Raw genomic sequence first — 13,103 nt, forward strand, 5'->3', positions numbered from 1 at the left:
AAACTGTTCCTGATACCCAGGCCCAAGTATCCACCGTCAGGAAGTGCAGCATGTTTGTGTACATGGACATGCATCAAATTTATTCTTGCAACTGCACTTGCCAGATGAATGATCTTTAAAAAACTTCTTCCACCACTTCTCATCTTTTTACCCCCAGACACTTCATTTTCACCTCATCTGTTTAGGTAGATAGGACTACTAGCCTGGTGGCCCAACAGCATCCAGAAGGAAGGCAGGCTGGATGGCCCATGAGCTGTCAGAGGGCAAAGAGTGTTTCCTTGGCTGACTGCTCCTGCTTCAGGAAACCCATCCATCCAGGGCCTCTGTCCTGCTGGCTGGGGACCCACACACCAGGACAAGTGTGAGTGGGATTGCACGCAAGGGAATGCAAATACAGGTGTTCCCTCTGGTTTCCCTTGTGCTCTAGCCAGGCTGCTCCTCTGCCTCCATCAGTTGCTGTTAGTAAGACAGAAGTTCAGGTGTTTTTTATCAGACTAGTTATCCTGCTGTTTGACAGCTGCAGTAAGATGTTCCAGATCCATGCCTCAGGACTAACTTTTTTGCCCAGTGAAAGACTGAAGAAAATGGAAGTTTTTGTTCAGGAGACTATGCCTAGTTTTGAGAGCAAGCATAAGAGAGCAGCAAAAGAGCTCTTTGGACAGCAGACCTAGCACTGGGACATGGCCAAGGTGACTGTGGAAGTTAGGTCCCCTGGGGCTTGGGAAAGAGCTGGACATTTTGATGTTGCCTGTCTGTACTGCCTTCCCCTTTGGATCTTGAATGTATGTGTGGCCTCCTCCTCATCTTAGGGAGTCTGTGCTCCACTCTGAATTGCAGTGAAATGCAAAATGTATGAATGGGATGAGACCTCATCACTGAAGTGCTAGCAAGTGCCCCAGTAAAGTCATTGACACATTAGCATTCAAACTCAGATGACCATGACTGTGGGGATGATAAACTCCCAGCCAACTCTGAACATGTTCGAGACTTTCTTCTCCACCTGGATGGACATAAGCATCGCGGTTTAAACCCAGCCAGTAGCACACTACCATGCAGTCACTTGCTCACCCCCCTTCCTCCCCTTCCTGGGCAGAATGGGGAAGAGAACTGAAAGAATGAAAACCTCACAGGTTGAGATAAGAACAGTTTAATAACTAAAGTACAATATAATACTACTAATAATTGGGAAAAACTACTAATGATAAGGGAAATAACAAGGGGAGAGAATCTAAAACTAAAAGGGGAAAGGGAAAACAAACAAGAAACAGCAGTGATACATAATGCAATTGCTCATCACCCATCATCCAACACCCAGCCCATCCCTAGGCAATGATCAGCCGCCTCCTGGCTAACTTCCCCCAGTTTATATCCTGGGCATGATGTGCTGTGGTATGGAATACCCTTTTGTCTAGTTTGGGTCAGGTGTCCTGTCTCTGCTTCCTCCTGGCTTCCTGTGGCCCTCTTCACTGTCAGAGCATGAGACTGAAAGTCCTTGATTGGGGTGTTACTTAGCAACAAGTAAAACATCCCTGTGCTATCAGCATTGTTCTCAGGCTGAGGCTGAAACACAGCACTGCACCAGCTACTAGGAAGAAAATTAACTATCCTAGTGGAAACCAGGATAATAAATCTATGGTGCCTGATAGGATTCATCCCAGGGTACTGAAAGAGCTGGCTGATATCATTGCTGGACCTCTCTCCATTATTTTTCAATGGTCTTGGGAGTTTGCGGAGGTCTTTGTCAATGAGAAGCTGCCAAAAGTGGTCCCAGTTTTCAAAAAGGGCAAGAAGGAAGACCATGGTAATTACAGGCCTGTCACTCTCACTCCAGTGCCTGATAAAATTATGGAGAAGGTTATTCTGGAAGCTATTGAAAAAACACTTGAGAGACAATGCAGTCACTGGCCAGAGGCAGCACAGGTTCACAACGATTAACATCTCCCTTGGAGACAGGTTGAGAGCTGGGCTTGTTCCACCTGGAGAAGAGAAGCTTTAGAGGAGACCTGAAAGCAACTTTCAGTACCTGAAAGGGCCTACAGGAAAACTGGAGAGGGACTTTTTACATGGACTTGTAGTAATGAGACAAGGGGAAGGGCTTTAAACTGAAAGAGGGTAGATTTAGATTCAATATTAGGAAAATATTCTTCACTGTGAGGGTTGTGAGGCACTGGAACAGGCTGCCCAGAGAAGCTGTGGATGCCTCATCCCTGGAAGTGTTCAAGGCCAGGCTGGACAGGGACTTGAGTAGCCTGGTTTAATGGAAGGTGTCCCTGCCCCTGGTAAGGGTGCTGGAACTAGGTGATTTTTAAGGTCCCTTCCAAGCCAAACCATTCTATGATTCTATGATTCTATGCAAGTCCTGCTTGACTAACTTAATTTCCTTTCATGACAAGGTTGCCCACCTAGTTGACCAACAGAAGACAATAGATGTGTTTTTCGGAGATCTTAGCAAAGCTTTTGGCGCTGGCTCTCACAGTATCCTTCTGGACAAAACACCCAGCACATAGCTGAACAAGTCCATAACACTTTGGATGAGCAATTGGCTGATGGGTTGGGCTCAGAGGGTTACAGAGCGCCTGTGAGGTTGGGAACGTTGAGCAAGGCTTCTCCCGGTGCTGGGCGGTGCTTTGCAGGCTGCCCTTGGCAGCTCTCAGGACCCATCCCAGAGCCATCAAGTGTCTCCCTGTCTCTGCCTGGTTCAAACAGCTGGGCACCGTGTGCCCTCGCAGCAGCGGAGGTGTGCTGTGCAGGGAAACGTTCCCTCATGGTGACCATGGGGTGGGCGAGTAACAGCCACATGAACCAGATCACACAGCTTCGTCAAACCACACACCTTTGTGCCTTGAAATCATTGTAATTTGTTCTCCTTCATTAGGTGAGGTAGAAAAAATGTACGTACATGTGTATATATGTATGTGCTTACACACCCAGACACTATATGTGTTTATGAGGATAGTGAGCGGGAAAGGGTGGGAGAAAGAGAGCATGAGCACAAGTGAGCTGTCAGATCCCTACCCTGGAAGAGCAGAGAAGAAAAGCAGAGGCAGATACTGTGCACCTCCTATATGCACGTTTAGGGATTTTTGGACATATGAGAAAGAGCTGAGAGGAAGAAAAAGAAAACCAAACAAATCACTGGATGGGCCACATCTGATAAGATTTATGAACTTCTAAATTTAGAAAAGTAATTTTGCTCTTGCTGGTGTATTCCAGGCTGTTGTGCTTGAGTCAATAAGAAAAAACACACGTTACTTCCCCTGTGGGAGCATGTACAAGTAACATAAAATAGACCCAATTAATCTTTTTAACCACTGAATTCACTCCGGATAAGAAAAGTGTATATCAGATGATATGCCTAGAAAGGTAATCAGTCATATAAAATGCTTCTCTTCACAGCTCTGCTTTTCTCATTATTGTATTGCAAATAGTTTTCTGAAAGGAAAAACTCTTCAAGCAAAATGTTAAACAGCATTTATTCCTCATTTTCCTGCATGGGCTAGGCAGCACCCTGCTGGATCTCAAAATATGTGGTCATTATGAAGCTTGTACTGAATTGTTTGTCTTTTTCCTCTTTCTTTTTCTCAGGAATGTTCCTTTATGACTGGTGATTTCCAGCACTACTGCTTGATTTGACACAAGTTAAAACTCTGCAGGAATTGCACAGATAATTAAATTACAATGAGTCGTCACAGCTAGTGAGCAGGCTGTGTTCTGATACTATACAGGCAGTATCTACTGCTTTACCTGTAGTCACAGGTGTTTTTTCATGGGGGTCAGCTTGCTTCAAACCACACCGCCAGCATCATTAAAGAAGAAACCAATAATTTGGGACTGAGGCATTAATGAGTGGAAATATATTTTATCAATCTCCTTGTATTGTTTATTTTTGTAAGAAGAAAAAAAGAAATCTTTGCAGTTCTTTTTTCATGGTAAATTGTAGGTTTGATGCAGAAATAACTTGGTAAGGCTCTTTGGATTTTGCTATGAAGAGAGTCATCATAAAACAATTAGATTAAATTGTTCCTTACAGCCTAAAAACAAGGGGAAAATAAAGCTATGAAGATACAGAGCTCAGCCACAAAGAAGAACAACTTGTTTAATGACAATGTCTTTTATGCTGGTATCTCAGTTTCAGCATGAGAGATTACTGTCATCATTACACACTAGGTACTGTTGCTGCCTTTAAAACAAATGCAAGAATTTCAGCACTCTGAAGTACGATCAAAGACGATCAATTTATTGTATTTGCATTCCAAATTTTGTATTTCTTTATGGGAGCTTTAATATTTGCTATCAGATTTACATGGCTGGATCTTACTATATTTTATGGTTGGCTAAACTTTGCTAGGATGATTATTCCTGGGAATATTAACACCCCTACTTTTAAAAAGCCAAAACCTACAGTATTGTCAGAATTGCACTGTTGGTCTCTTTTTGCACAGGATTACTGATTGCTACAGAACAGTAGTGGAAAACAATACTGTTGTACAGTACATGAGAAAACAGCCTTATTCAGATGCTAACAGCTGGCACCACAATGAAGACTGATGAAGAATAAATTGATGTTACAAAATACCCATACCATGTCATATAAGTAAAACAGTGAAAGTGAAATAATGATACCATCTCCCACTGAACAGACATGCTGAAATAGTATGCAGCAGATTACCTGCGTTGTAACCATTACTGCCAGTGAGATAGTTTCTTAAACAATGCCTCATTTTCACCAGCTGGAGATTATCATTATCGGTACCACTTTGATAAATAGTCTTCTATTGATATTAATGTAATTTAGAAATTGGTCAGCCTTTGCCCATACAGAAATGCTCTGTGATAGCAACTCAGTTGTTCTGAGTAATCATGCTTAACCAGATCCCTGCCATCTTTATCATACTTCCTGGTCATGCTGCCTCCTCACCCTGTGTCCTCAGGCTTCTGGATTTCTAAACTCGAAGAACATTATCATTCAATCAATCACAAAATCGTTAAGGTTGAAAGGGACCTTAAAAATCATCTAGTTCCAACACCCTTACCAACCTGCTGCCATGGGCAGGGATGTCTCATGCTAGCCCATGTCACCCAAGGCTCTGTCCAACCTGGCCTTGAACACTGCCAGAGAGGAAACATTCACCACTTCTTTAGGCAATCTGTTCCAGTGCCTCACCACCCTCATGGTAAAGAACTTCTTCCTTATATTTGATCTGAACCTTGCCTATTTAAGTTTAAACCCATTACCTCTTATCCTGTTTCTACAGTGTGAATCATGTGAAGTTAATGTTGGGGCCCTGAAGGCAACCCATTCCAGCCCTCTCCCCAGGGATTAGCTGCTTGTGCTGGTGCCTGGCTCTGGCACGGTATAGATGTAGTCTGTCGTCAGGCTGCAACAAGCAGAGGTGCCAGGGACTGTGCTGGGGGCCTACCCATTGCTTGGGAGCAATGGAGAGACCCATGCTTTCAAATTGCTTTGACATACTCTCAAATTGCATTCAAATTGCTCATTGTCTGTTCAGTCTTTGGCTAAAATGGCCAGAGAACCAAATGCCTCTGTAATGGTGAACTGTTCTGCACAGCTGCTGCAAGTTTCTGGTCCCTGCTTTCCCACTCCCTTTCCCACTTCAAGTTTCTCCATGCATTTCTCATTCACTTATGAAGGTACTTTCTCTCCATCAATTTTCTCAGGCAATTTATTTACCTTTCTTTTCTATATTGAGTTAAGATATTTCACAAATAAATCTTAATTGCTCTACTACTGTTAAATTCAGTTCCCTTCTCTATATTTTATAGCAGTAAAACTAAAGATGCAGAGAGAAATTGAGAATATGCATAATAAAAATAACCTGATTATATTTTCTCTGTTGTAATAGAATTCAGTGACATCTGTCAAGATTAAACCTTACTAATATCTATAAGCATATGCTTTGCACAAACTGTTTTTGGACGGATTTAAAGAATCTAATTTTCAGTCTTTTTCCTGAAAACAACTGGGAGAGACTGATCTGAAATTAGATTCCACTGTCCATTGCCTTAAAGACTGGTATGAGAATTTGAGATGTAATTCCACCAATCCATTGTCTCAGAGATGGGTGGTGATAAGACTCCAATATCCTTTCCTCGGGAGAAGGGTGTGAGGACCTGAACTGGGACTCCACCATCCATTGCCTGAGGGATGAGTGGGAAAGAGCTGAGATAAGACTCTTCTGTCCATTGCCTCCTTTGGTGTGAGCAATTGCTATCCATTACCTCAAGAATTGCTGCAGATACCTGCAGTTGAAGAGCTGGCTGCAAGAGTGGGTAAACTGGTCCACCAAGAAGATGTAATACAGGACATGACGACTAGAATACTCCCCCCAGATCATTGTAAAAGGGGGAAAAGGTAATCACAAAAAATAGCCATTGTCATGAAGATGACTCCAGAAGCTCACCTCAGTGAGGACACTCTCCACTGATGACTACTACAGACCCTGAGGGACACCATCCATGAGACATCACCATGAGGGCAATTCCATCACTCCAGTTTAAAGGACACATAACACATGTGGTTGCAGTGAAATTCCAGTGTCCTTGAGAGCCCTGGAAGAGTGGGGATATGTCAGCAAAGAGCTTCATGCAGGCTTTGGCAATTACCTATTAAACAGTGCGTAACTGCCAGATGTAGTTTATGTTTGTGTCCTGTGTTCAGCTGCAACACTTATTTTTCTTCCCAGTAGCTGGTTCAGCGTTGTGTCTTGGATTTAGTCTGAGACCAATGCTGGTAACACACGAGTGTCTTAGCTGCTGCTCAGTAGCACTTACCCTGATTAAGGACTTTTCAGTCTCTCATGCTCTTCCAGTGAGAAGGGGCACAGGAAGCGGGGAGGAAGCAGAGACAGAACACCGGACCCAAACTAGCTGAAATGCTGGTATATGCATTTTGCTTCTACTTTTCCTGAGAAAGTGATTGCTAACCTTTCAGAATATTTGTGCAATTCGTACAGTGGATGACAGTACTTGACAGAGACAACAATGTTCATATTCTGAACTATCATCACAAATATGCAGGTCACTTCCTAACCACAGATGTTGATGGTTCTGATTGATGGTTCTGAACCTATAATTTGCAGCCTGAAGAAATAAGACAGCCATTATAGGACAGTCCCAGTTTGCTCCTCGCACCCTACTCCTAGGCAATGGGTATTGAGTCTTATCTCAATTCCTCCAACCCATCTCTGAGACAATGTACTGGTGGAATTCCATCTCAGCTTCTTATACCAATCTTTGAGACAATGGACAGTGGTGTCTGATTTCTGATCAGTCTCTCACACTACATCACTGCCATATAGTGTCTCTCATTACATGGATGACATTTCATATCTGCTGCTGATTAATGCTATCTGTGGTAGCTGTCATTCAAAAGCAGAAGGTACAGCTGTGTTTGCTTACGGCAGAGACTGTGAGAAAGCTACAAGGATGGCTGTCTTTTGGGGGTTTGTCATGGCTTTGCAGCTTTCCTGGCTCCAGAGTAATTCCATGGAAGATATTGGATACAGAACAGAATAAAAAACCTTCATAATTCTATGACAACAGGGTGTTTGGGCAGCAGTGTCATTTTTAAGCCTTATCACTTTTTTGTGAAGATACTGCTTCTGTGAATTTTCACTGAGTGCCCCTTATGAAAAAGTTTACATGTACAATATTAGATAAGACTTATAAAGCTTTCTTTTTAGTGGAAGTCTCTAGGTTTTATTAGTGAATTATTTTATTTCTACAGATTTTGTGAATAAACCTGGTTTTGTCGGTACAGAAGTTTTCAATAGCTCAATACAAGGGAATAAAAATGTAAAAATTCCAAAGGTCTTTAGGGTATTTCCTTTGAAGTCCAGTTAAAACTAGAGCTTTCCTAAGACCTGGAGATGATTCTAGATAACCCTCTCCTTCTGAATTACAGCTTATGGGAATGTTAGGAATATTTGTTTCATTTCAGCAGTTTCTGAAGACCTCAGAAATTCCTTCTTATGCATTTTCCTTCATCAAAGTTCTAGCAGCCTCTTGACTCCAGACACCCTCCTCCCCTGACATGTTAGTGAGAAAACCTCATAAATTTATCACAGCTATTGATGTGAAGGGGCTTAAGAGGGGCTTGAGCAAGGTGGAAGTACTGAGAGTGCCCTCAGCCTTCCTGGGGCATGGATTAAGAGCCTGCGATGCCCTGTACACCATTAGCAGTACCAACCCTTGTTATCAGCAATGGAAAGTCATCCAAGAACTTTTGATGTTGCTTACTGAGTCTTGAAAGTACATTAGTAGACATAATTTTCCCTTTCTCTCTGCCTCCCTGGGCTGGGCTCCTGCCTGACTTCTGGATGCAGACAGAAAGAATGTATAGAGAGCCCTAAATCTTTCTACTGCATCTTTTCTTAGCATTTCGTGACTTCTTGCTGTCACATTTATTTAAAACTTACATACCCCTTGAATAGGAAAATTGAAAGGCCTTTTTTTTTAAAAAAAAAAAATTGTGGGGGATTTCACAGCATTTTTGGTAGGACTTTTTCTTCTACTTCAGTATCTTGTGTGATGTTTGCACAATGGAAGATTAAGGTAAGTCTCCTCTATCTTCACACCTCCTTCTGCTGTACACCTACCTTTATATGTAGTTTTCATTTCCACCTCCTTCTCTTAAGCCTGCTCACATTTCCTGGTCCCAGTACAGGCTCTGCATGACTAACATCCATCTTCAACAGGTTTCCATCTGATGAAACGATTGTTATGATGTACAAATATAGTCCTTATGGAACACTATCATTTTAAGAGGTGTTGCACACTTTTGATTTATAATACCTTCCTTATATAACTGTCTGTATTAATCTTTACCCTATTTGGCTGTGTTTTTTCTTTCAGGTAAACTAGAAACAGACCTGAAGGTTTTCTCTCCAGGATAGTTTTGAGCTACTTGTTCCACCGTTTCGCAGTCTGAGTCCATCTTGATATTATGTGTGCAGTCTGGATATGTGGCTACTGAATTTTGGAAAACTGGCCATCTGGGAAACTGTAGATGGCTTTCTGTGCATCTCTGGCTGTACTGGTGTACAGACTTGCAAGCCTTTTTAGGAATATTTTGTGTTTTGACTCTGATCTTCATGATCATGGACTAATGACTGCTGGATGATTTGGCTTTTGATGGTGCTGAAGTCATGAAGTCAGAGCTGACCAGAGGCCAGGAATACTGTTTCCCAGAGAGAAGCTTTCAAATTTGGGTTTTCCATACATATGAGCAAAACAGTGATTTTTAATTTATTTTTTTTGCAGGGCTTTCAGCTATCCAAGCACCTCAGCTGTACAGCGATGCAGACAGCACCTCTTCTTTTAACAAAGGACTACACATCTAGTGCTCAGTCTAAGCCTCCACTGGGAGTAGTAAGGCATTGGACTGGCATACAAGAAAAAAGATGTTGCTGTGCTGCCTTCTAAATGGTTCCTGAGCTAGGGCAAGAAATCAGGAAACAAGAAAGCTATTCCATTTAGAAGTATGCGAAGGAGTGGCAAAGATAGATAAGGACTTCCGCACGCATGCGTCACAGCACAGGGAAGGAGAAAGACAAGATGATTTCTTAGCTAAGTCCTGACAACCTGTCTTGGTAAGTGTGATTTTCGCAGAGATCCAGCAGCACCATCTCCAGCCTGGCCCCTGCTCAAGCTACCTGTCAGCCTGGACTGAGTCAGGAAAAAATCCCCGTACCAGATCTCTTCAATGCAAGGAATGAAGTTCATGTCTTCTCCATGGCTTTCCATGGATTACAGTGATATTATGGATTGTATGGCTTTGCCTCCTCCCCCAAAAATGCAGCACTGCTTACATTGCAGCTTTTATAAAATTTTAATTACTTTGAAATTGGTCTTACTACTTTTGATCACTCTTGAAAATGTAAGCGAGCAACATTATAGTCTGCTGAAACAAAAGTTAGTCCAACAGCCTTTGCTGCTCGGCTTTTGCTACCCAATCTGTTATGCTTGTCACAAGTTGACAGACTGTCACAATAAAAGGCACAAGTTTGGGATGTTGTTTTGTTTAGCCTTCATAGAAAATATTTTTAAGAACATTTTAGCAGTGGAGTAGTGGAGTATATTAAAGTACAGCAAATGAGTTCCCAAAGAGGGGAATAAGTTACATAGTAGTTTAAAATTACTAGAATAGGATTTTCTATTTGTTTTTGTTTTGGTTACTTGAAGTGACTGTAAATTGCCAGAGTTGGTTCTAGTTGGGAATACTGAGCAAATAGCTATTGATTAGGAAATTATTGCCTGAACACCAGCAAACTGGGAATATGAAGATTCACTTGCTTATTCAAATTACTTAATTGATAATTACTACTCTCATGCAAGTTAAGCTAATGCAGCCTGCCAAAGATTTACCCCATTAAAGGAAGAAAACCTGGTGTTTGTTCCAGGAAATTCCAATGCCTAACCATTAGAATATTCTCTTATATACTCTTCTGTCTGATTTTTCATGGAGGTCTGCCATTTTTTAGTTCCTTCTTTTTTTACAGCCTGGAATTGTCTCTGCAGAGACATTAATTTGTTTTCAATCCTCATTCCACTTACAAACACCAATGGGCCTACAGCCCTTTGTAAGTTCTGTCACCATCTATCCAATCCTATCTGTCAACCACTTCTATAGCCATCCCTTGTGCGTTTTGACATCATTCAGCATGGTCAAAACCAAACCCTTCTGAAACCATATTTCTCAAGCCTGCTTACATCTCCCAAACCACCACCATCAGCAGCATGTGCCACTTACCATTCAGACCTATGACCACAGACATCCTTGAATTCTCATCATTTTGAATCATAGCTAAATCACCTTGTTCCAGTCAAATGCTTTCAGAGGGACTATCCTTCCTCTCACCATACACAGAGAACTCCACACCCATGTCCTTGTATTTCTTTGTTTTGGTTTCCTCCACATGTACATTTTTTTTTCACACAAGATGAGTGCGCGCTGATTTCCCATCCAACAACATCCAATGACTGTGTCATCATTAGCATTTTGAAAAATTTCATTAGCTCCTATCTGATTCTTTTCCTTTGACTTATTCATGACGATGTCATTGGCTCTTCCCGCTGACCTGCTTGTCATCCTCTACCAGTCTGATACTCCACTAACACGGTATGGTGCCAATTTCAGTACACCTCTCTCTCGCTGCTGTTGTCCTTACTCATTTTTCCATGCTAGTACACAAGCCCCTGGAGTACAGTGCTTTGATGAAATTTCTCTGAAATTTTGAATTTTCAAAGATGTGGGCAAGATTTCCAGATCAGAGAGTGGCTAAAATACAGAATATCATTAGGTTCTGTCAGGGTAAAAAGGGTCACCAAATGCCCACCCCAGTTTTTAATTCCTTTCCTAAATGTCAGCTTCTAAGCATGTGCTTAGAAGAGCCATTCCTGTGAACCAGAATGTCCATGCCACTGTAACCAGTATCAAGTCTCCAGGTCAGACAGGGAAAAGAGCTGCCAATAGTCTGCACCTGATATAACTGGAGAAGGTTAAAACTTAAACAGGGGACGTTTAGGTTGGATATAAGAAGGAAATTCTTTCCTGTTAGGGTGGTGAGGCACTGGAATAGGTTGCCCAGGGAGGTTGTGAATGCTCCATCCTTGGCAGTGTTCAAGACCAGGTTGGACGAGGCGCTGGGTGATATGGTTTAGTGTGAGGTGTCCCTGCCCACTGCAGGGGGGTTGGAACTAGATGATCTTAAGGTCCTTTCCAACCCTAACGATTCTATGATTCTATCCTAACTCTTCTGCGAAAGCATTTATGTTTCACACATGCCACCCAGACTGCATGCAATTTGAGGGTGGAAAGCTTTTGCCTTTTAGAACCTGGCATATTGAGGAAGTTACCAGAAGTGATGAAATAACATTTCATATGGAAAATGTTATCATTTATACTTGGCTTTCATATATGATTGCATTGCAGTACATCACAGAAACAAGCAAAAATATTTTTTTTCAAAATTCAGTGTTTTTCAAAATTAAAAATTAAAATAGTGATTTTCAAAATTAAAAAAGGAAGATTATTAATTCTTTTTGTGTAACGGACAGGAAGCGGTGACTGCACTATATAATGCAATTTGGTTTGACTTTATAATAAGTGAATGAATATTATCATTTTTTATGTGTATATATACAGAGATTAATTTTCTAGAAACATAATTGCATCACAAAGAAAGATATAGAGTTCCCTTGGATAGTTTGTGTTTTAGCAAAAAAAAACAAAAATGAGGACTGCATCAGGCAACCTGAATACACACAGCACTCTTAATGTACCTACTTATCCCAGAGAGGTTGCTGCTACAAATAAGTCTTGCAGAAGTAGAGCATTAGGTAAAATTCGTGAAAATCTCTTCTCAATGAATCAAGTCAATCTTCACAGTTTCAGCTTCCGAAATTTGGACAAATCCTTCTAGGGTCCTTCTTTGTCTTGGTTTGACACGGGCCGTCTCCATCCTGAGTCAAACAGCTGCAGTATGACCTCTCAGTCACTTTGTTCAAGACATTATGGGCCACATTGTGGCACAAATGACCCCCAAATAGGGGTGGTCCCTATCGCAGTGGTCTTGCCCTCTTGGTAGGGAAGAATCAAGGTTGCCAGAAAAGACATATTATCACTACTCCTTTGATGTTATAAGACTGAAGGGTGAAAAAAATGCTGGTTAGCCAAAGTCACGTAGCACTGAGCCACATCCTTCCTGTTCCTTGGCTAGGATCTGAACCAGAAAGTTTCCTTCTGGTTTGTCTCAAAGAAAAACTGCAGGCACCTTGGAAATGTGGGCCAGCAGAAATACTGGGATTCAGCTTAGCTAAACTATTATACTTAGTAAAATTATCTCCACTGGCAATAATGTGCTCAGTGTCACAGAACAGCAAAAGGAGAATGTGGTTCTGGGCCCCTTAATACAAGAGAGAGACTGAATTGATGGAGTGAGTCTGGAAAAGGGAAGTGAAGCTGGTGAAGGGCCTGGAGCACAAGTCCTGTGAGGAACAGCTGAGGAAACTCTGGTTGTTTAGTCTGGAGTAGACAAGACTCAGGGGAGACCTTATTGCTTTCTACAACGACCTGAAAAGAG

This window comes from Pezoporus flaviventris, unplaced genomic scaffold (genome assembly GCF_033815535.1).
Source record: "Pezoporus flaviventris isolate CSIRO_AGI_PZ_B2104156 unplaced genomic scaffold, CSIRO_AGI_Pfla_v1 ptg000018l, whole genome shotgun sequence".
Taxonomy (NCBI): Eukaryota; Metazoa; Chordata; class Aves; order Psittaciformes; family Psittacidae; genus Pezoporus; species Pezoporus flaviventris.